Source organism: Lontra canadensis, unplaced genomic scaffold (assembly GCF_010015895.1).
Source record: "Lontra canadensis isolate GAN:19392208 unplaced genomic scaffold, GSC_riverotter_1.0 scaffold128, whole genome shotgun sequence".
NCBI classification, from domain to species: domain Eukaryota; kingdom Metazoa; phylum Chordata; class Mammalia; order Carnivora; family Mustelidae; genus Lontra; species Lontra canadensis.
Window position 1 is genome coordinate 4,336,003 of NW_022631122.1, and position 24,573 is coordinate 4,360,575.

The 24,573-nt window shown below is 41.9% G+C and overlaps 1 protein-coding gene across 1 annotated transcript in view; it reads left to right on the forward strand.

The window, feature by feature from the left end:
* Positions 1-24,573, forward strand: part of AGBL1 (ATP/GTP binding protein like 1) — a gene marked incomplete at its 3' end in the record, with an annotated part of 181,941 nt that overhangs the window by 89,242 nt on the left and 68,126 nt on the right. The window lies entirely within an intron of this gene.

The following is a 24,573-nucleotide window of genomic DNA, read 5'->3' on the forward strand; positions in this document are numbered from 1 at the left end:
TGATGTACACTATCTTATTTGGCTTCCACAGAATCACTGTGAAGTTGGCTTTTGTGCCCCCATATGACAAAAGAGGAAACAGAGTCTCAGAATTGTTTGGCAACATGTCATACCAGAGTGATATTCAAGTTAGAGTATCTGAGTCGAATTTCCAATTTTTTTTCTCTTCAGATAGTACATACCAGTTTTTCAATTCATTGAACCCCAGGCTACGCTTATTTCCATCTACACTGAGGATCTCCAGTCTATCATTGATAGAACGCTATATCAATGAAAGCTAAAGAACTTACAATTACATGTGCCTTTTTGGTTGTAAGCAAAAACATCCCAACTCCTGTCCACTCACATATTGGCATGAAAACCAGCACACACCCACATCTACGGATCAATTATCAAAATCCTATAAGAGATTAGTGATAAGAAAGGATGTGGGGGAAGGAAATACATTGTTTTCCACTTTAAAAGTCTGACTTCTTTACAAAAAAAAAAATATATATATATATATATATTTTTTTTTAAGTGGAAGTTTCCGGTTCCTCTTTCCAAATAAAATCTCACATGGGGCTTCACAGTACAGCCCAGATAAGAGCAGCCTGTTGGAGGTGCTTGGAAATCTAGAGTTCTGTCTTCACTTTGCACCCTAAACTTCTCTTCCCCATCACATTCCCCAGGACTCCGGGACTTGGAGAATGTGTGTTCTAAAAGCCCTCCGAACTATTGAAAATAACACTGGGTCAGTAGTCGTGGATTTGGATTCAAGAGTGGGCTTCCCTTGTTTCAGTGACCTTAAGCAAGTTTCATAACTTTGTTGAATCTCAGTTTGTAAACTTTAAGAATGGGTACGATAGTGCTTTATTCCGTGCAGCTGCTGAGAGATTCAAATGGGTTGATGTACATAAAGGATATGTAGAACGTAACAAGCCCCAGTAAAGGACAGTACCGGTTACCGCTCATTCTCAGTCCCTCCCAAGTGCTTCTCTAAAACTACCAAGGTCAGAGGTAGGGCAGGGGAAAGATTTAATGTTACTGTTCAAGTGTACTACCCCCAAGGTGTATGCAGCCCTGTCCCTTGGTTTACAGTGCACCTGTCTGTATTGCCATTTGGACTCACCATCTTGCATTAGCATTTGTTCGAGGAGCTACTTTGTTGCAGATTGTTTCCTCACCCTGTGACTTCAAGCATTCCTTCCTTTAAAGAGGAGTTGTGCGTGATGCTGGGTTTTTCCGCAAGACAGCAGTTGGAGCCAGGCTGTGTAACCCTGCTGCTCCAGAATCATTACTGACAAGATAAAGAAGTAGATGATTAAGGGAAAATGTTGCATCAGGATTGGAAATGAAGTAAGGTTGTCATCCATTGTTAGAAACTTCAAGGGCTTCCTAGTAGATCTAGTACAGAAGGGTCCAGGCTGAGGAAAGGAGTCAGGGACCCTCTTACCACCCCCATTCTCAGCAAAACTACCTTCATCCACTGATGTGGGAGGAGAGCTGCCAAAATGAAAGGCAGATAAAAGTGAAGGTAAAATGTTTTAAAAAATTAATGGCAAAATTTTAAAATCATACACCACAGAAAGAGAGAACTAGAGTGGATTGGCAATATGTAAATTTATGTTAATGTACTCATTTTTCTATGTGAAGGGATCAGTGATTTTTTAAGAGTCTGTTACAAGTTTCCAATTTTCTTTCAAAAAGTAGTATTTAATAAATATCTCCTGTAACTTAACTCTCTCGAGATAATTTCCTTGAACAATTCCATGCAAATCCTTTTAAATCATTTTATGGGTACATTAACATGCATGTATTTGTATTATATGTCATGACTTATTATTTTACAAAAACACGGTTGTCCTGAAACAGTTGCTCTTCTGTTAAAGTTTTTATTTAATGACACACCGTAAATGCTTTCTGAGTTCGGCCATAAAATTTCTTGCCATCCTTTCTTCTTCTTTTTTTTTTTGAAGGTAAAATTCCTAGAACATAAAATTAACCATTTTAAAGTTTATAATTCATTGGCGTTTAGTCATTCATAATGTCTTGTAACCACCACCTCTATGTCGTCCTAAAACATTTTCATTACCCCAGAGGAAGCCTCACACCCGTGAAGCAGTTACTGTCCATTTTGTCCTATCTCCTCCTCCCCCAGCCCCTGGCCACCACTAATCTGCTTTCTCTCACTAGGGATTTACCTATTCTGGGTGTTTCATATAAATGGAATCATATGATATGTGACCTTTTATGTCTTTTTTTTACTAAGCAGAATGTTTTTAAGGTTCATGTATTGGTACTTCCTTCCTTTTTACGGACAAATAATATAGCACATTCTGTGTATCCTTTCACCAGTTGGTGGACATTTGGGTTGTTTTTACCTTTTGGCTGTTGTGAATAGTGCTGCTCTGAACACATGTGTTCATATGTATCTGTCTTCAGTTCTTTTGAGTATCTACCTAGCAGTGGAATTGCTAGATTGTAAAATAATTCCATGCTTAAGGAGCCACTGAACTCTTTTCCACAGCAGAATTTTATATTCCCATAAGTAATGTATGATGGTTCCCAAATTTCACTTTTAAAAGTTATTGTTTTTCTTTAAAGATTTTATTTATTTATTTATTTGGTAGACATAGATCACAAGTAGGCAGAGAGGCAGAGAGAGAGAGAGGAAGGGAAGCAGGCTCCCTGTCGAACAGAGAGCCCGATGCGGGGCTCGATCCCAGGACCCTGGGATCATGACCTGAGCCGAAGGCAGAGGCTTTAACCCACTGAGTCACCCAGGCACCCCTAAAAGTTATTGTTATAGCCATCTTTTCTGGATGAAGTGGTATGTCTTTGTGATTTTTATTTGCATTTCCCTAATGACAGATGACATGAGCATCTTGTCGTGTGCTTACTGACCATCTTCTTTGGACAAAGATCTACTCAAGTCCTTTACCTGTTCTTTAATTGGGTTGTTTATCCTTTTGTTGATCTAGCCAGCTTTTAAAAATGTGTGCACACTATTCGGTGATGGACTCCACTCCACCTTTATGTCAGTTGTACCAGCAAGGCATTATTTCCATGGAAAGGGGAAGTAGACACTGGGCAGAAAAAGCAATGGTTGTCCACCATATTAGGGAAGTACATAAGGCAAGATTCTCTGAGGACCCCCTAGAGAAAGTTTCCCATTAACCTTGCAAAGCAATAACTCTCTACCTCAAACTCATCAGTTTTACCAAGTATTTTTCTTTCCCTGGCTGGGAAGTCATTATAAATGGCTGTCAGGGAGGTAGATGGAGTGGGAAAAATAAACTAGATTTCATGATTTCTGTTGGCTTCACCCTCTATCCAAGGGATGATTAGAGGCTCATTATTCTTACCCTGTTCTACTATATTTTCACCCATGTGAAAGCCATCACCAGATTTTTTTAAAAAATATTTTATTTATTTTAGGGAGAGAGAAAGAGAATATGAGCAGAGAATATGAGCAGGACAGAGGAAAAGGGAGAAAATCCCAAGCAGACTCCATGCCGAGCATGGAGCTCACCATAGGCTCTAGCAACACCAAGATCATGATCCCATCCAAAACCAAGAGTCAGATGCCCAACTGACTGAGCCACCCAGATGCTCCTGTCACCAGATTTTTAACAAATTCCAAAAGAAAGAGTGACCAGCCATCCTAGTTAGACTGGGCCAGTGTCAGTTTTGCTTTGCCTTGTGTCCTGGGAACCCCCCCTCCATGAGATGTGAAAGGTCTTAATTCTGGGGATAGGTGTGTAAAGTTGAAGGGAAAGTACAAAACTCATAGGGCAACCCCAAAATAGGGGCTGAAAGTAATAGTGTCTTTAATGTCAAGTGGATTTGGCATAGACAGATAAATGGATAAATATATACCTTCTGTGGTCACCATTGTTGCCCCTGACCATTGATGCTAATGCCAGCATGGCCTAGATACTATTGAAAAAGAAAGCTAGGGGCACCTGGGTGACTGAGTCGGTTAAGTGTCTGACTCTTGATTTTATCTCAGGTTATGATCTCATTGACCTGAGATAGAGCCTCATATCACAATTCATGCTGGCTGTGGAGCCTGATTAAGAGTCTCTCCCTCTCCTTCTGCCCCCTCCTCTTCCTCTCTCTAAAAAAAAAGAGAAGAAGAAGAAACAAGGTAAATGGCTGTGTAAATTTAATGACAGAAGAACACATACAACTGGACTAGGGAAGTAAATAACCAAAACCAAGCGTATTACACAATATACAGAGAAGAATTCGGGATTGTGCGTGCTGGAGAAGAGGATGAGAAATCACATACGGACAATGAATCTCAGAAGCTTGGAAGGAGACAGTAAGGTACTTCTAAAACTTAAAGGTTTTCATCTCCCAAAAGACACTAAAGCTTAGTTGAAAATAGCAGCCTCTGAATTGGCTTGAGCATACTGCATGAATAAATATACATTATTATATTATTTTCTGGAATGTTCTGTGAAACTGGGTAAAGTTGCATTTTTTGATTCTGATGTCGCAGTTAAAGTATTCTGTGGTTGAACAAGAGGGGAAATTTGGTAATTAATCTGTTGGCCTTCCCACTCAAAATGCACGGAAGCAATTAATACAATTTTTGGCTTTATAGAGATGAGATAGCATCCTATAGGATGGCACATCTTGACACATTGTTGCTGGCTATGAAAAAGGTTTTAAAATGTCAGCCAGCTATAAAATATTTTCAAATGTGAGATAAGAAGAATCTCCTTCTCTAATTTGGAAATACCTTCAGTATGAGAATAGAGAAAAGGATTACTTTAAAACAGATTTATATACTGTTTCTCCAAAGCTGTTTGGCGATCCTGGAAGAAATATTAAGAAGCTTAGAAAAGGATGAACTGACTACACTTGAATTGTTTTAGGTCGTGACAGATACTTATGGAAAAAAACAAGAGACACATTTCTTTTAGAAATAAGACTGCTTCAGAATTTAAAAAAAATGTCAACAGAAAGGGCAGCCAAATTAAACAGGTTTTCTCAGTTTCTTTAGAAAAACTCACTTACTTGGAATCGACCTTTGATTTCACAACTTCAGAATACTTCTGTGCTTTAAAACCATTTTCCTTGAGAGGGTTTTAAGTTCGGAGTACTTCAAGATTATGGATTACTTTAGATGTGGGCATCTATTTGGTGAATTTAAAGACACAAAGACCTGATGGAGGCACAACTGGTCTACCAAAGCAAGCCAGTAGATATGATGTGGATAAACCTTTTTAAAAAAGATTTATTTATTTTGGAGAGAGAGTGAGGGAGAGAGCCAATGGGGGAAGGGGCAAGGGGAGAGAATCTTCAAGCAGATTCCCTGCTGAGTGCAGAGCCTGAGGCAGGGCTTGGTTTCAGGACTCATGAGATCATGACCTAAGCTGAAACCAAGAGTTAGATGCTTAACTGCTGAGCCAGCCAGGCACCCCATGGGTGGACTGGAACTGGATATAAATTCCTACAAGTCTAAATACCTGGTATTGCTAATGAATAAGATCTTAAGTACTCCATGCTCACATGCTTTTGTGGAGATGATATTAGCTTGACATCTTCAAAACCAGAAGCCAGTGTAGTGTGGGTTTGATGAGACCAGAGCTACCAGACAAAATGAATTGCATATTGGACTGTATTCAGGTTCACTGCTACATAAAAGAAAAGAGGGATGTCCTAAAGGCTGCAGGCAGTTCAGAGAAATATTATTAGAGAAGGATTTAGAAGGATTACAGCTATTCTTTTGTATCTTGGGGCCAAAAGAAACATGTTGTTGTTATTTTTTATTGAATATGGATAATAAGCTTAATTAGTCCTATTACATGTATCTTCTCTCTTTAAAAATATTCATGTATTTTAAGAATACAGATTAAAATAGCATAATGTATATATAGCATAACTGTAACATACAATAGAGTTTTTCTTTTTTAAAGATTTTATTTATTTATTTGAGAGAGAGAGAGAGAATGAGAGTGAGAGAGGATGAGAGGTCAGCGGGAGAGGCAGACTCCCTGCCCAGCTGGGAGCCCAATGTGGGACTCAATCCTGGAACCCCAGGATCATGACCCAAACCAAAGGCAGTCGCTTAACCAACTGAGCCACCCAAGTGCCCTACAATAGAGTTTTAAAAGATGTAAGTACTCTATCAGAAGGCAGAAAGAAATATTCTAAAAATATTATTATACTTTCCTTATACATGTTATTTGTTTAGACCTACTATTAATTACTGCTAACTGCCTCTTTAAGGCTTATTTTTATTTAAGTATTTGCATTATGTAAATGTAGAATAATTATAATTTCAAATAATATCTACTCTCCATATTTTTATATTAAAGTAATAACACGTGTATATTTATTGTGTATTATGTTATTATGATTTTGTGTATTTGGTATAGGTTTGGTTTTCTAAAAATGTTGGTGATTCTACCTAGATAAATGCATTACAATTACCTCTAGCCCCTCCTGGATGCCCTCTGCCTCTTCCCATTGGATGCATGAAAGCAAATATGACTTACTCAGGCCTATAAAAACCGAGATAGCTTACAACAGTCTGGCTTACTGCGGTCTGTCTTCCAACTGAAACTCTGAAGGGAAGCTAATCAGATATCAAATAATGTGGGAATGGACTAATGGAGAATTCAACTGCATCTATATAGAGCAAATATACAAAAAAGGCCATTTGAGTCAATGTGGAAAGTAATAGCATGGGGGAACACCGTGTAAAAGAAGCAAGAAGTCAGGCACTTAAAAAAAAATCCAGAAGAATCTAAGCTCAAGAAAACATGACCTAAGAAGCAAATGAAAATTTCTAACAGCTGCTTTGCAATGTAGAACAATTTAAAGAGAATATGAATTCAATGACTCAAGAGCTCCAAGTTGATAAAACAAGAGAATGAGCTGAAAAAGAATATTGCAGAGGAAGAAAAAAATGAGTACAAATTCATTTTCCAATGAAACGAGCAGAATAGGAATGGAAAAGAAACAGTGGAAAAGTGAATTCATGACTTAGAGCAAAGCCTTGAAATGATAACCCTGAACGCACAAAGAAGATCAAAGAGATTAATGTAATCAGAAAGACAATAATGGGTACAAAGGGGAGAGGTGATGTTTTTAACTAAGAATAGTTGGTGTTCCTGAAGTACAGAGTGAAAAGAACACAACAGTGGTGAACGACAGAAAACCCCACTGTAGTGAGCCTCAGAAACCCCGGGTCCGGCATCCTGGGACTGGCAGAATGACACCCACATGCCATCAGGAATTAGGCTCTTTCCAGCCTTTTCTCTTCCACCATGTTCAGTGTGTGGTTATCCTGCCCTCGTGTACTAGGAGGTGAGATGGATGAGGACATGAGGCACATTGCTTTCCACTGGTGAGATTTTCTCTTTTCACTTAAGATGAATTAAGCTCTCCCGGGGATATCGGTCTATACTCATTGGCCAAAAGTTATCATAAGACCACATCTAGCTTCAAGGGAACCTAGAAAGGTGTTTTAATTTTCCTCCATAGTTGGGGAAGGCAAGACAAGAGGTTATCTGTGACTTTTGGGAGCCCAGTCTGAGCCATCTACCAAAATAGCTGTCCTTGGGCATTGTCTAAACTTAAGGTCATTAAGTAGCATTATCAGCATATTTGCAAGATAGATGGCAAACACTAGAATAAATAGCAAAAATATCCTTTATCAGGCATATGGTTTGCAAATATTTTCTCCCATCCTATTGATTGCCTTTTCACTTTGTTGATTGTTTCCTTTGCTATACAGGAGCTTCTTAGTTTGACATAATCCCATTTGTCTATTTTTGCTTTTGTTTTTCATGCTTTTGGTATCATGACCAAAAAATTGTTGTCAAGACCAACATCAAGAAGCTTTTCTCTAGGTTTCCTTCTAGTTGTTTCACGTTTTTAGGTCTTATAGTTAAGTCTTTAATCCATCTTGAATTGAATGTGTAAATGGTGTGAGATAAGTGTCCAGTTTCATTCTTCTGCATGTTGATATCCAGTTTTTCCAATACAAATTATTGAAAAGACTTCTCTTTCCTCATTATGTGTTCTTGGCACCCTGGTAGAGGATTAGTTGACTAAAAATGGCCAATAAGTTTGTGAAAAGGTGCTTAGTATCACTAATCATCAGGGAAATGCAGAGCAAAACCACAATGAGAATCACTGCACATCTTTTAGAATGGATATTACCAAAAAGACGGAAGTTAACAAGTGTTGGTGAGGATATGGAAAAAAGGAAGCCCTTGTACATTGTTGGTGGGAATGTAGACTGGTGCAGCCATTATGGAAAACAGTATGGAGGTTCCTCAAAAAATTAGAAAACAGAAGTACTTTATGACCCAGCAGTCAGACTTTTGGGTGTGTATCCAAAGGAAACAAAATCAGTGCCCCAAATAGATGTTTGCACTCTGACATTCATTGATGCATTAGTCATAATAGTCAAGAAATGGAAATAACTTAAGAGCCCACTGAGGGATGAATGTATAAAGAAAATGTGGAATATACACACAGTGGAATATTATTCAGCCTTAAAAAATAAGGAAATCTTTTCATTTACAACATTATTGGTGAAAATAGAGGACATTATGCTAAGTGAAATAAGCCAGACAGACAAAGATACTGCATAAGCTCACTTATATGTGGAATCTAAAAAAAGTGGAACTCAAAGAGACAGAGAGTGGAAAGGTGGTTGCTGGGGACCAGAGGAAGGGAGATGAGATGTTGGTCAAAGGGTACAAAATTTCAGTTACACAAGATGAATGAAATTTGGAGGTCTAATGTACAGCATGGGCATGATTATTAATAGTACTATATTATGCACCTGGTTACAAAATAGTATATGTAGTATGATCAGTAGTACATATACATCTTGTTTAGCAGTCTGTTGGTTCACCCATTCATTTCATCTTTTGTCTTTATTTATTTAATTTTTTATGGTGAAAATATCCATCATTAGAATTAGTCAGCTGGACTCAGTTTAGATGCTCTCAATTTTGTTGGCAACATCTAAAGCCTCGTAGCCAGGAGACTGATCACGGTGTTGACCTTGGCCCCATCAATGTCGTAAATTTCTTCACAGCCTGTTTGATCTGGTGTGTTTTCCTTGATATCCACAATGGACACAAGTTGTGTTGTTTGTTATCTTCTATTTCTTCATGGTTGGGGGAACTTGATGACATGGTGGTCAGACTTGTTCCTCCTGGGGGCACCCTTCTGAGGCTATTTGGCCTGTGGTCAGGGTTGTAGTGTCTTAGGCTGTTGGAAAGGCAGGTGACCTGCAGATCTTTTTTCTCTGGCTGTGCATACCTTTCTGACCACCTTCTTGGCTTCAAAGACTTTGTTTTGACCTTGTCTTTGGGAAGGGCAGGGGCTTCCTTCGGTTTTGGTGCTACCTTTATTAAAAGCTCACCTCTCTATTGAGAGCAGGCATGATAAAGACCAAAAATAGATTTATTTTATAGTTGATTGTTCAACATTTTCTTTGGCTTGAGAGTATTTAAAAATTATTTAAAAAAAACCTAATTTGGATTTTTTGAAAGATAAATAAAAATGAGCACATATATAACATCACCTTGATTTATTTGTAAATTTGATCACTCCAGTTATTGTGATGGCTGTCTAAGGAAATTTTGGGAGTCCCTTTTGTCCCAGACGGGAATGCTGTCCCTGGCTCTCTTTTGAGATGTCACTGAGAGGCAGGTGAATCGGTCCCTTACTATTGCCCCGTTTCCCCAAACCATTCCTTTCCCTGTAGAGGAGGTGACCATATGAAGGCTAGAGGATTTGGCAGAGCTTAAGTCCAGAAACCAGGGCCAAGGAACATCATCATAGGAATGGGAGGTTGATCCATCAAGAAAAGACTGCTTCATTCCACTGGAACTCAGAACGGTTCCACAGAGCCATGTAACCATTTGTTTCAAATGAGAAGGTGGCAGATGGAAAGTGTCATTCTGGCTCCTCATGGTTCTTTCCGGTCTTGACTCCATAGTTCCCTTGAGGTGGATCCACCCCTTCATTCTGAGTAATTTTTGCTTAATGGGTAAACCTGAGGTGCTCAAGACTTGCACTCAGGCACAGAGCAGGGGGCTGGCTCCATGAGTCTCATTTGGGAGCTGGAAAGCCTTGACAGGACGGAGAAGTAGTTAGACCTCGGAATAAGGGGCTGTGCTTCTTCAGACCGTGGAGAAATCCAGCCCGTGAAGAGCAGTTCCTGGGGTTCCCTCTCAGGGTAGGTCAACATTTTAGCCAGAGCTCGAAGGTTGTTCAGAATCTATTAATTTAGGAATATTGTCCATATTTATTCTAACCACCTGCCATCATAATCACAGAGCTGTTGGCAATAAACAATCACACTAATTGGAAGTGACAAGACTCTTCTGGCTAGCCCGTCAGGCCAAGAGAGGGACATCACAGAGAGAAACTGAGGTCTGCTCGCTGTCCTCTGTCTGGAGAGGAGACACCCTTGGGGGAGGATCTTTACAGAGTAACACATTCTCCTGTGAGGACTTTTGTCCTGACGCTGGGTCTTGACATTCCCATTTTTTATTTCTTCCTTTCCTTCCTCCTCACATCCTGTTGGAACAAGTCTTTGGGTTCCTAACCTGCTCTGGAGTTTGCTGCTAAGTGCCAAGTCGAAGTACATCTGCACTTTCTCAGCAAACTCATCATTTGGGTTGCTTCATAATTAGATTTTCCAAAAACCTCTCTCCTCATATATCAATTACTCCACTCCCTTAATCATCTTCCTCAATGTTCTCCATGATCCTACTCATTTGTCAAAATGTGTCTGCGCTGCGGCATTTTCAAAAAAAAAAAAAAAAAAGAAAAGAAAAAGAAAGGAAGAAAGAGTGATCCTTACTAATAGTGTGCCGTGTGCAGTGTCTACTTAGCTGCAGTCTTGAGATCTCCCTCCCACGTTTTTCCCTCTGCTCCCCACGTGCCCTGCCAGATGGGAGCATTGCTTTCTGAATCCGAAAAAGAGGCTTGTTCAGTTTAATGGACTTGTGGATTTCCGTGATGGTGGTTTTAGAAGGAAAGCGTTCTGGAAATCAATACGCTCTGTGTCTATGTCCCTGTGTACGTAGATCTAACTTCCTGAAACATGAACCAGTTTTACAACTAATTAACCTATGGTGACCTTGGTGATCACTCAAGAGACAAGATGAATTATGGGATGGATTCCTGATCCCTTGTTGGGTAGTCAGCATGAGAGGAGGATGTGCCCGTACTCGGACACATAACAGAAAGCCCTTCATTCCAAAGGGAGTGCCGGCACTGCCCCCCACGCCCCCCAGTTCTGCCGTGTGATTTAATCTTGGTCCCACCACCACCAAAATATGCATAAAAGGAACAAGCAACCAAGTTTTAGGCAACAAACACATGTAAGGAAAGATAGATATTTCCATAATTTGTCATGTAGGTCTTTCTGCAGAACCTGATAAAAATATACTGTCTTTGACATGTTCTCTTCTACTTGTAGACATTATTTTATAATGGACATATATTTATTCTTTATTGCAGTCACTAAACATGAGTGATTCACTTCTTCAGTTGATCTATGAGAGTTTTTAAATGCCTTATTCACTGATGGATTCATTCTTTTATCACACATTTATTAAGAGTTTACAATAAGCTGGGTTCTGTGTAAGGCACTGGGGACGGGATGGTGAGTAGAAATAGATACGGTCTCTGTCCTGATGGGTTTTCTAAATTCATAGAGAAAGACATGTGAATCATAACATTGCATAAATACTTATAAAATCATAGTAATGGTAACATGTCTGCAAGTTACCTCGATGGATGTCTTGTGGCTGGGTGTTTCGGATTTCTGATTAACTGAATTTGCCTGTGATCATCCTGGACCAAATGAGACACCATGTATAGAAATGCCTTTCTCTGTGATGGCTGCGAAGGTGAGGTCATGTTGCGTTGCCTATTTTTCTTAGGATTTGGTAGTTTTAATTAGTATTTACTACTTACTTAACATTGTTTAGCTTATGAGATTCATCAGATGAGTCCCAAATGTAATATCCCCATATTTCTAGGCATCCCCATGATGCCTAGAAAATTAATATATATATGTGTGTGTATATGTACATATATATAAAGATATATATCTTAATAAAATATATATGTATAGCATTTGTATGTAGTCTTAGTAGACAGATCCTTGAAAGTCTGAAAATCATCTGGCTTGCTGGGATTCCATGTCCTTTGGATCAAAGTGGAATTTGACTCCAAACCTGGTAGAAAATTAAGTTTCTTTTTACCCCTGGCATTCACTGATAAATGTCTGCATGGTAGGTTTTACTGAAGACTTGGGACCGAAGACAGTTGTGATGGTCATTAAACTTCAGGGCAGTATAGCAAAAACCCCACAAACAAAAATGGACATCCCAGATTTTAAAAGTCCCTCAAGCATTTCCTTTCCTCTTTAGGGAATTTTTGCTTCTAGTCCCTTCAGTGCAGACTTTCATTTTCCCACATTGCTCTGTCTACCCCTGCTATGACCTGGGGGAGTCCTGCAACAATTATTTTCTTTTGTTGAAGATAACAAGAAGAGAACTAAAAGGGTCCCATAAGCAAATAAACTTAGGGAGCTCTGGTTCAAATACAAAAGGATCTTGAAAACAGATTTGGCGGTCTTTAGTACACTGACATATGTTGTAAATTCCTAAGAAAGTGATTTTTTTTTTTTTAAAGAAAGTGGCTTTTAAAAATCTTTAAAAAGATCCATACTAAGTATTTCTTAGCCCTTATATCATTTATGGTGACTCTGGCTGCGCACGGCACAAACTCTGGCTTATAATCATCTGAGCAACAAGAAATTTTATTGTTTCACATGTCTGGAAGGTCAGCCGTAGGTAGTTGATCTGTGGCTCAGTGACAAAATGAAGGGGTTAAGTTTTTCCCTTCTTTGCCTCTGCCATATTCAGTGTTGACTTTATACCTCGGTCACAGGATGGCTGAAGCAGGTACAGATCTCAAATCTAAAATGACAGTATCCTTAAGAAAAGGAGTGACTGTTTCTTCCTGGGGCATTTTCTTAGGCGATAAGAAGCTTGTTCCAGAATCCCCCAGTAGACTGTCTCTCACATGTCTTTGACTAGAATTGGGTCTCAACCTTATTGCTGAACTAATCCGTAGCAAGGAGGATGGATGAGCCCTCCCTGAAGCACCTGGCTACATGGGGGATAAGTCGATACCTGCGCAAATTGAGGTTCCATTTGGAAGGAGATGAATGCTGGGCAGGCTGCTAATCACGGCCTTTAAAGAAACATTGACTGAATCCTGTCCTTCCCAATTTTTATATGTTGAAGCCTTAACTGTATTGCAGCTGACCGTATTCGGAGATAGGGTCTTCAGGAAGTAATTAAGGTTAAATGAGGTCATAACCGTAGGGCTCTAATCTGATAAGACCAGTAGCCTTAGAAGAAGAAAAGAGAGAAAGATCATGGGGGTGCACACACCCGAGAAAAGCCAGGTGAAGGTGGTACAGGAAAGCAGCCATCTGCAAGCGAGGAAGAGTGCTCTCCCCAGAAACCAACCCTGTGGACCTTGATCTCCCAACTCCTACTCTCCAGACCTGTAAGAAAATTAATTTCTGCTCTTTAGGCGGTGCAGTCTATATGGTGTTTTGTTACGGCAGCCCAAGCCGACTGATATACACAGCAGTATGATAGGAAATTAAAATAGTATAATTTCTAGAAAAATTATGAAATGCTCCTTTTTTAATACCAGTGCCATGCCCTCGAGCTGCTCAATAGAATTTGTGGTGTATTTTCCTCATCTTTTTAATGCTTACCAAAGGTCCCGTATGTTCACGTATAGATACATGTGTATACCATTATACACACTTGCTTTTTTGTTGTTTACCTTTTATTTTTTAAGGTTGAATTTTACCTGCTGTTCTTCCAGTTGTTTATTCTCACTCAACAAAAACACAGAGCGCTACCCTGTTCCTTGGACAAATTGCGTAGATACGTCATGGAGACGTATTACCATTTCTTCAGCCCATCTCAGTGCGGGAGGACGTTGTGAGAAGGGGCTCCCACGCTTTGGTGAACGCGCAGCATCTGCTGGCATTGGTGTTCAGCACAATAGCCTCTTGGACCTGCTGATTGTAGCATGACAGTTTCCCTCTCTCTCCTGTAGGTTGTCCTAAAGAAGACGTAACTTCTTTGAGGCTCTCACGACCTTTGACCATAGCCACATGTAGTTGCTGTTGGTACCCAAAGGGCAAGATGATTCAGGGCACTAATGAATGACCATGTGCTGGATAGTCCTCATCTGATGCATGTGTATCAGGAGTGCTAATGTCCCAGTCTTTAGGAGACCAAACACTTGGTTCTTTCATGCATGACATTGTACTGTTTGGAAACTGTGACATTACTCAGCTGCTGACTTAGTCTGTCTTGGGTGAACTTTTCTACAAGCTACATAGCTTGAATAGAGTAAATCTGACTAATGAATTTATAAGCAAGGTTTTGGCAACATAAAAAATTCTCGCCTCCCTAGAAAAGGTTTAAACATTTTCCTGTTGTTTACAAGGAAAATTATTTCCCATGATGTATGTTATTTGAATTTGATTCTGTTCATCAACAAACACTGCAAATGTGGGAAACCCACCCTAGAAAGGCATTTAATCTTTAAGCCCACTTAATCCTACCAATTGGGGTTGTAAAAATAAACATAGGAGATTCTAACATGCCTGGGAGTTGACAAAACCACCCAGTTTGCAAAAGCCAAGATGTTGTTGTATTTATCATAGACAAAGATGACCTTCACTTGGGGATTGGATTGATTTCCAACAGAAAGATTGTTCTGTAAATCTAGTTTCCATATGAATGCACCATTCATTGTTTCACACACATCTCCGTTTGTTGACTCTGTTGTTGGAAGGTCCAGATACCCTCCAACTAGGTATTTTGAAAGGTTTGTCTAACAATTTAAGTTTTCATTTTTTCGTTTTTAAAGCCTTACTTGGGTTGGGTTTATTTTAGGGGATAGCACGTAGAAGTCGAGGCAAAGAAAAAGAAGCTGAGTCCTTAAACCGATGGATCGGAGAGTTAATTTTTTTTTAAACGAATCTTCTCTCGGGCACCTGGTTGGTGCAGTCCATTAAGCATCTGACTCTTGGTTTTGGCTCAGGTCCTGATCTCAGGGTCGTGAGATGGAGCCCTGCATCAGGCTCTGCGCTCTGTGGAGCTGGCTTGGGATTCTCTCTACCTTTCTCTCTGCCCCTCCCTTGGTCTCTCTTTCAAATAAATAAGTCTTTTTTAAAAAATGAACTTCTCTCTTGATTTAAAAAAGTTAGATGGAAAAATATCTTTCCCAAGTCTACTCAATCCTTTGCACTTCTTTTATACCATCTATCCCGTCTTTCTAGGCAAGGGGACTTAACATTTACCCAGATTACAGACCCTGGATGGGGAGCTACTCCCCAAGCTTCATTGCTTAAAGGTGTTAACTTTATAGTACTTCTGAGTTCCATCATATTCTGCAAGAGTAATAGCCACCCATATTTTCATTCATTTCCATCATGGTGTTGCCGCCAAGAATAGAGACTTCTTTAAATTGGGAAAGAGGATATAGTCTTCTTATTCAAATTCCCACCCAAACACTTTCATGTATTACAAGGGTATGGCATATAATAATGAGGTAATAAGTACAATTATATACCTACTAATATACTGATAATCAAAAGTATATTAAGCATGTATTCAGTTATATAACCTGTGTGAGTAAATTATATATGATTAAAATGCGTATCTACTATTACCATCACACTCAGCTAATGCAATTTAATTTTATTTATTTTTTATTATTTTTTAAAAGATTTTATTTATTCGAGAGGGAGAGGGTGATAGAATGAGCAGGAGGGAGGGGCAGAGGGACAAGCAGACTTCCTGCTGTGCCCGGAACCTGACATGGGCTCCATCCCAGGACCTGAGCTGAGCTGAAGTCAGACACTTAACTGACTGAGCCACCGAGGTGCCCCTTGGCTAATGCAATTTTAATAATACATAGGGATAGTCTGGTCTACAGGTGACCTAGAACCAGTGTTGACTTGTCTATGGGTCCACTAACACCTAGGAAAGATATTGAGGGATTCTGTGTATATAGTTTCTAGATCTTTTCCTCTCTCCTCTAGAGAGAAGGGTCACCCATGAAATGTCACCCTCAGGTAGAGGGAGAGTTTCTTGTGCTCTTATGTCCAGGAAGGCCATCTTGGGCAGGGTGTTGATTAAAGATGTCATTTGACTATCATCTTCCTGGTCTTTTAAACCGGTTTAACTAACAAGCACATGCAGCTTCCTGCTGCCCACGTCTGAGAGGTTTGACCACAGAGTAGGAGCTGCTTTAAATAGAACATGACTTTTAGAAATCTGTCAGTCCACAAAAATGATAGTGTCACATGACTCTGTGACTCAGTGGCTTGACAGACCTTTTTTTCTCAGCATGCAGAGACTGCTTGTTGTCCAGCTTCATGGAGCAAGCTTTGTCCAGGGATCGGGTGATGGCATCTGGTCTTCGTCTCCACCCCCATGGCACTGCATCAGGCACCACCTGAGACATCTCATGGCTGGAGGGCGGGGTGGGAAGAGCAGTGGGGAGGTGCAGGGTTACAGATCGCTGAAGGATATCAAGATGCTTATCTGCAAATGTAGAAAGTGTTCAACTCTCAGGCCACCTTGGGAATTTTGTGCCACCTTTTTATTGTTGAAATGCATTTATGTGGAGGTTTAGAAGCTTTGACTCTGTCCTCTCAGCCACTTTAGATGATGCATGGGTCCAAGAGGGCTGGAAGCTCCTTCTCTCCTAAGGGCCTTTGTTAGAGCAGGTGGTTCTGAGCACATGGGGGGAGGTGCCAGCAGACAAAGAAGGCCAGTTTGAGACCATCCATTTAACTTGCTCACAAGGGTTCCATGAAGACTAAACTCTGTGTTGGACAGGGGAGGAAGGGGCACTTACATGTGACCCTGTATCCTCACTTCTTCCTTTTCTTGGCTTGCCTGCCTGCCTGCCTTCCTTTGTTTTTCTTTAAGTAGGCTCCATGCCCAGTGTGGAACCCAGTGTGGGTCTTGAACTTACGATCCTGAGGTCAAGACCTGAGCTGACATCCAGAGCTACTCAGGTGTCCCTCTGCTTTTCTTTCTTTCTTTCTTTCTTTCTTTCTTTCTTTCTTTCTTTCTTTTTCTTTCTTTTTTTTTTTTTAAAGGTTTTATTTATTTGACACAGAGATAGAGAGTACAAGTAGGCAGAGAAGCAGGCAGAGGGAGAGGGAGAAGCAGGCTCCCCGCTGAGCAGAGAGCCCGATGCGGGGCTCGATCCCAGGACCCTGAGATCATGACCTGAGCTGAAGGCAGAGGCTCAACCCACTGAGCCAGCCAGGCGCCCCTCTGCTTTTCTTTCTTAATCAATTTCTTGGAAGAAAGTCATTGTGCTGTAGAACCAGCACCATACTTGGAATCAGAAAACCTTATTTTAGGGACACCAGGTGGCTCTGTCGGTTGAGCAGCTGCCTTCGACTCAGGTTATGATCCCAAGGTCCTGGGATCGAGTCCCACATCAGGCTCCTTGCTCAGTGGGGAGCCTGCTTCTCCCTCAGCCTGACACTCCCCCTGCTTGTGCTCTCTGTTTTTTCTCTCTGACAGATAAATAAATAAAATCTCAAAAAAGCCCCCCTGGTTTTAAATATCTGCTCTGAGAAAGTTTGTTCATCTCCCCAATTTCAGTTTCTTCATAGTAAAATGGGACAACCTCAGATCTGTTGTAGAAGATTTGAAATAATGAAGTAAGGGCTTGGCATGCAGCTTGCCACATGGTGACTACTCGGTAGATTCCAGTGACTACCAATCCACTTTCAAAACCGGGAAGAATCTTCTGTTATGTTGAGGGCAACATATTAGTATCCTTAACATAGCAAAGCTTCAGTGTACTTATTCCCTATGGTGTTTTTGAGAACCCAGGTAAAGAGGCCAGCCCATTGTACTGGCAAAATTGTTCTCTACCCCATGATTTGGAAGCTGGTAAACTTTCATTCAGACAACATCCCTGGAGATCTACCCCATGCAAAAGCCCTGGTGTCGGGTGTTACAAGACTTACCAGGGTACATCCTTTCCCTGGAGAAGATTAGGTTGCGTAGTGGGTCTGAGGCGAGGGCATAAATGACTGTCCAACAATCCCCTCAGAAGGCTCTGAGAGGGGCGGTGGCTCAGTGGGTTAAGCCCCTGCCTTTGGCTGAGGTCATGATCCCAGGGTCCTGGGATCGAGTCCCGCATCGGGCTCTCTGCTCAGCGGGGAGCCTACTTCCCCTCTCCCTCTGCCTGCTGCTCTGCCTACTTGTGATCTCTCTCTCTCTCTGTCAAATAAATGAATGAAACACTGAAAAAAAAAAAAGAAGAAAAAGGGCTCTGAGAAGCTGAGGGGAATGCGAAACGTGCGGAAATGTTTCAGGGTGTAGCCTGTGTTTGCCAGTCTAGACAGAACACGTTCTCAGCAGTCGGAGAGCATCACATCATCAAAAAATGCTGTGCTTGTATTTGAAAGTCGCCGTGTACCGTCTCACCTGAGATAGATACAACACTTGTCTTTTAAATAACTCAGTGTTGAAAGTATTGTTGTAAGGCTCGTTCCTTAGGATATTGACTCCAGAAACGGCAGTCTGAATTTATACTTCCCTTATAAGGTTTCTGTCTATCACTCAGGAGTAAGAAACCATTGCTGGGCCTCGGGGGTGGCTCAGTTAGTTGAGCATCTGACTCTTGGTTTGGGCTCAGGTCACAATCTCAGGGTCTTGAGATTGAGCCCTGCATTAGGCTCCGTGCTCAGCAGGGAGTCTGCTTGAGAGTCTCTCTCCCTCTGCCTCGCCCCCTTCCCACTCTCTCACACTCCCTCTGTCTCCCAGAATAAATAAAGAAATCTTAAAAAAAAAAAAAAAAAGGAAACTGTTGTTTCAGATGAGAGTAGATAGATAGAATTTTGGTCCCCAGCTTTTCTGGCTTTCTGATTGAGAGATGGAACCCTATGTGTGCTCTGGCTTTCTCTGCTGTCCTATCATAGCTGCGGTTTCCTTCCCAGGCTCATTCATCAGTAGATTTTCTAGTTCTTGTCTTCCAAAATTTGTTAAAACCTTTAGTTGCCTGATGACTTCCCCCTCCCACTACCTCCACAGTTAATGGAATTATTTGTCTTTGTATTTCCCCAATGAAATTAATGGGGTTTTGGGAGGAGGGCGCGTGAATTCACGTTACAAGTTTGTTTTGAATGAGAAGCCCGTATCTGTTGTGCTGTCTTTCCACGCATCCCTCTGTCCATCCACTCACCGTTCCATCCTTTTGGTCAAGACTTGCTCAGGGTACAATAGATGAAAATAATTTAGTAATTCCAAGTGGAATAGAAAAACAGCTAAACGTAGAAGAAAAATTTCTTCCTCTGCAGTCTAGGCAAGCCATCAAACTTTCCACGGCACTTCTGGGTGAAGATTGACAGCTGAGGCTTATAGTGGTGGGGGGTCTGGGAAGATATCCAGGCTCTCTAGAGGGAGTCTGAAACAAAGCAGGGGGCCTCCACTGGAAGCTTTACTGTAGGCTTCACTACAAGCTTCTCACCTGCCCTGGAGGAATCGTTAGGCCGTGTCCCTATTCTCAGCAGAGCTGAGCAACCCGCCTAGCAGCACCCTGTACCCACTGCCCACCCAGTAACTTCTTTGCTCCCTTGCCCTCCTCTCACCACTCCCAACTCACTCCTGGTATCCTTAAAAACAAAAACATAAACCTTCTTTGTGATACTTACTTTATGTGGTTTCTGGAGATAATATGGGGTTACAATTAAGGCACATTTAAGTTTTGCTGAAGACTTTTGCAGCCTATTCTCTTACTAATTTATTTACACACCAAACGTATATTTAAAAAATGACTATGAAGCAGGAGCTATGGTGAGTGTTCAGACTTAAAAGATCATAACATAGTTTGTGTCCTCCAAGAGCTTCGAGCTGAATGTGGACCTAAATATACAAATAGATCATGTCTGTGTTACTGTACAAAGGCTGCGTAAAGATAAAGTTCTTCAGAGGAAGACCTTTATGGAGGCTGGAACTTGAGCTGGGTGTGGGGAGATGGGTAGGAGTTAGCTAGATGGGAAAAGATACAGAGGGAAGGAAGGCTTTCTAGAGAGTGGAAAGTCTGTGTCAAACCTGTGGAAAAACAGGAAAACACCAGACCGTGATGTGTGGAGGGGAATTTCAAGAGCATCACATGTCTCGTGTTCTCTGGGAGGCTGTTGGATTTGTTGGCAATAAACCCAAATCCTTTAAAGAAGTGGGATTGCCGCTATCATCTGAGTTTATTTTTTTAAATTTTATTTTTAAAATGTTTATTTTAGAGAGACAGAGAGCCGGGGCGGTGGGGGGGGGTTATGGGCAGAGGCAGAGAGAGAATCCTCAAGCAGACACCCAACTGAATATGGAGCCTGACGGAGGGCTGGATGCCATGACCCTGAGATCATGACCTGAGCTGAAGTCGAGAGCCAGCCGCCCAACCAACTGAACCACCCAGGCGCCCCCATCATCTGAGTTTAGTGAAGACTGAGATTTCTAGAAGAGAGAACTACTCTAAGGATGTTGGGATTCACAGGCATTAATCCTGTCAGTCAAGAACTGCGCCCCCAGTCACAGTGGGGTTTTGAGACAGATGTAAGTGAATAAGGGCCTCTACCGTCTGAACCTCAGGCTCTAGTTTGGAAAGAGCCTCTGAAAACTCTTGGATCTGCTTTTAAGCCCTTAGTTTTAGTTCAGAGAGAAGGATGTTCATGAATCTTTGCTTGGAGGTCCAGCAATTGTGGCACCTGCAGGAGGCATCACTGAGGGTCCTGAGCATTTGGCCTGAAAGGAAGATGGCCCCGGTTGTGTTCCCCTCAGCCAGGTCTACTGAGCACCGGCGGCTTGGATCTGTGGTGTGCAAGAGTGATTCGGAGACCAGCAGCAGCATCTCCTGAGAAGTCGAAGTGTGATTTCTGAGGCCCCCAACCTGGACCTCCTGAGTGAGAAATTCTGGGGATGTGGCCCCCCACCCTGTGTTAACGAGCCCTTCAGAGGATCCTGATGCTCGCTCCGGCTGGGGAATCCCCGGCCAGGGTGGAAGGGTGAACGTTTCTGGTGCAATTCCCATGTCCTGCCAAGAGAGGGAGCACTTTGCAGGCCTTTGCATCCTCTTTACCCCTTCTTTCCCAAAACACCCAAGTGGTTTTTTGAAGAGAGATGACTCACCATTAGATCCAATGACAACTTTTTTTTTTTCTAGTAAAATGCACATAACATATAATTTACCATTTTAACCATTTTTGAGTGTACGACTCAGTGGCCTTAATTATATTCCCAGTGTTGTGCAAGCATTACCACTGCCTATTGCTAAAACTTTTTCATTACCCTAGACGGAACTCTGTAATTATTAAGGAATAGCTCCCGTCCCCCTCCCTCCAACCCCAGATTGCCTTGAATCTGCTTATGAATTTGCCCATAATAGGTGGCTCATGTAAGTGGACAGAATCCTAACAATATTTCTCTTTCTGGGAATGGCCATCTTTTGCAGTGCTGGTTGTGTTGGTGCTGGGGAGCGCTAAGTCATGGTACCGAGCATGGGGCCCCCGTTATACCTCAGCCAGACAGACCGTAATGGTCAGGCCAGTCTTTGTTCTGTCCTTCAGCTGGAGCAAAATCAGGTGCATTTTGATGCATTCATGAACTATTCCGGAACCCTCTGTTGGGTCCCTGCTCTGTGCTCTGCAGTGAACTAGGGATCCTATCTCTCCTTTTGTGCATCCAGACATTTCTCGAGTGGATCGTATCACATGGGTTTGACTAAGTGTGTGCTAGAGCAACAGTTGTACTGTAGCAATATAGCAAACACTCTGTCACATTTTATTTTGCATATATGTGCATAATTACATACTGTACTCATTATACATTTATATATGTGTTACAGTAGAGGATTATAGTCACACATCCCTGTATATTTTACTTTATGAATAATTTAAGAAAGCTCAAGGGTAATATTTGCTTTAAGTGCTAACGTGAGACTTACACCCCCATGTAGAGAAAGACTCCCCGGAATGTGCAAGAGCTTATTGGAATCCCTACCCTTCTTTCCCCTCAGGCATTCGTCTTCCCCGTCCTGGCCTTGGGGAGTCTCCAAAGCTTTTGCCTGAGTCCTTGATCCTCATGCTGGTGCCCCTGGATCTGGAAGTACTTGAACACCGTTTCCGCTTCGCAGAGCTGCTGCTTCTGACCAGGCAGGCGGGTCCTCCCAGCCTTGCTCGCAACCTCTTGTCACACTCCCTGCTGACCGTTACTCAACAAGCCAGGCTGAGGTCTGGGTTTCGATTTCTCTTATAAAAATTTTTGGTGATGGAGGCGCCTGGGTGGCTCAGTCAGGGAAGCCTCCGCCCTCACCTCAGGTCATGATCCCTGGGATTGAGCCCTGCAGCAGGGGGTGGAGGGGTGTCCCTGCTCCGCGGGGAGTCTGCTTCTCCCTCTCCTCCCAGCTTGTGCTCTCTGTCACTCTCTCTGTCGCTATCTCTTTCTCTCTCTCAAATAATAAAATCTTTCAAAAAATTTTCAGGGATGGATGATGGCTCCCTTGAGCTGTCTTTGGCAGCATCTGGGTAGAGCTGGAGAGCGGGGATCGTTTTTCTTCCTCCCTGCCCCCCCCCTCCGCAAGAGAAAGAGGGACTTGTTTGGTGCTGGGCACAAGATGGGCTCAACCTTTGCACTGCGCACTATGCATTCGTGTTTTTTTCTTTTCTTTCATGATGCAGGGGCCATCTTGGTTTGCATTTCTGTTTTGTCATCTCTCCCTTGAAAATGGTGATTGGCAAGATCCATTTGCCATTCATTTTCCTTGGTAACCCAGCCCCGTGTGTGTGTCTGTGTGTGTGTGCGTGCGCGCGCGTGTGCATGCCTGCTTTTATCCATCCTGCTACTCTCTCTCAAGCCGGGCAGGAGGCCGGGCTGTGACAGATGGCGTTCTGGGCGCCTGTGCTCTGCAGGCAACGTGTTCTATCCCTTGTCAGCGTCCTCCTGCTTTATGCACCTGTTATTAACCAACTTCCCCGCCCCCCACCACTTTCTTTCTCTGCTGCTACACCCCCGTATCCTAGGCAGCCAGCTCTCGAGAGGCCTTAGGGTTAAGTTATTAGGACTGCTCCCTTCCTTCTTTCTGACCACTTTTCTCCTTCTCTCTGAAAGCTCTGTGGGCCCAGTGGTGGGGTTAAGTGCCCAGAGGTTGGTGTCAGACGATCTCAAGGCCAAATTCCATCTCTGCTGCTTCCTAACGTTTCTTCGGGCAGGTTCATGTACCATGATTCGTTCCTTCATCTTTAAAATGGGGATCATTAGAGAAATAACTGAGCTAATGTTATTCTCATACTAAGCTGTCAGGAAGTCCTGTTAGCTCTAAATTCAAAATGAATCGACACTCCTCTTGAGAGGATCACTCTAGCTGTATCCGAAGAACAGTTTGAAGGAGGCCGCGAGTGTGTCTGGGTGCACTGGTTTGCGGTTGATAACAGTAGTTTGGTGACAGCTGAAATCTAGGTAATTTCTGTTTATTTAAATGTTGAAATATTTTTTCAACAATGTTTTCTGTTTTTCAGTGTAAAAGCCTTTGGTCTCTTTTGTTCAGTTTATTACTGAGAATTTTATTCTTTCTGCTACCATTACAAGTGAGATTGCTTTTTTAAAATTTTCATTTCTGAACTACTCATTGCTAGTATACAAGCTACAATTGACTTTTGAAAAACCTTTTTTTACTGAAATTCAGTTTAGTTCAATTCAATTTAGTGTATTATGGGTTTCAGGGGTAGAAACTAGCAATGTATCAGTTGCATATAACATCCAGTGCTCATCCCATCACCTGCCTTCCTTAATGCCCATCACCCAGTGAACCCATACCCCCGCTTCCACTCCTCCCCTCCAGCAACCCTCAGTTTGTTTCCTAGAGTTAAGAGTCTCTTTTGATTTCCCTCCCTCTCTGCTCTTATTTTTCCTCCCCTTCCCCTATATTCATGTGTTTTGTTTCTTCAGTTCCACATATGGGCGAAATCATATGGTATTTGTCTTCCTCTGACTGACTTATTTTGCTTATCATAATACCCTCTAGTTCCGTCCATGTCATTGCAAATGATAAGATTGCATTCTTTTTGATAGCTGAGTAATATTCCACACAATTCACTTTTGGGGTTTTTTTTTTTTTTTTTTTTTTTTTTTTGGTGGCACATGGCAGAACTTATTCTGATAGTTTTTTGGTGGATTCTTTTAGACCTTGTATATGCAAAATCAAGCCATCTGTAAGTAGAGAATCACTCTGCTTCCTCTTTCCCAGTCTGTATGCCAGTCACTCATTCATTCCTAAATGCCCTGGCTACGGCCTCCAGTACAACATTGAACAGAGGTGGTGAGTGAGGATGGATAGCCATCCTTAGCTTGCTTCTGATCGTGGGGGAAAAAGTATTCCGTCTTTCTCTACGTGTATCACGTTAGCTGTGAGTTTCAAGTGGATCCCTTTATCAGGTGCGGACGGTTCTCTTCTGTCCCTAAT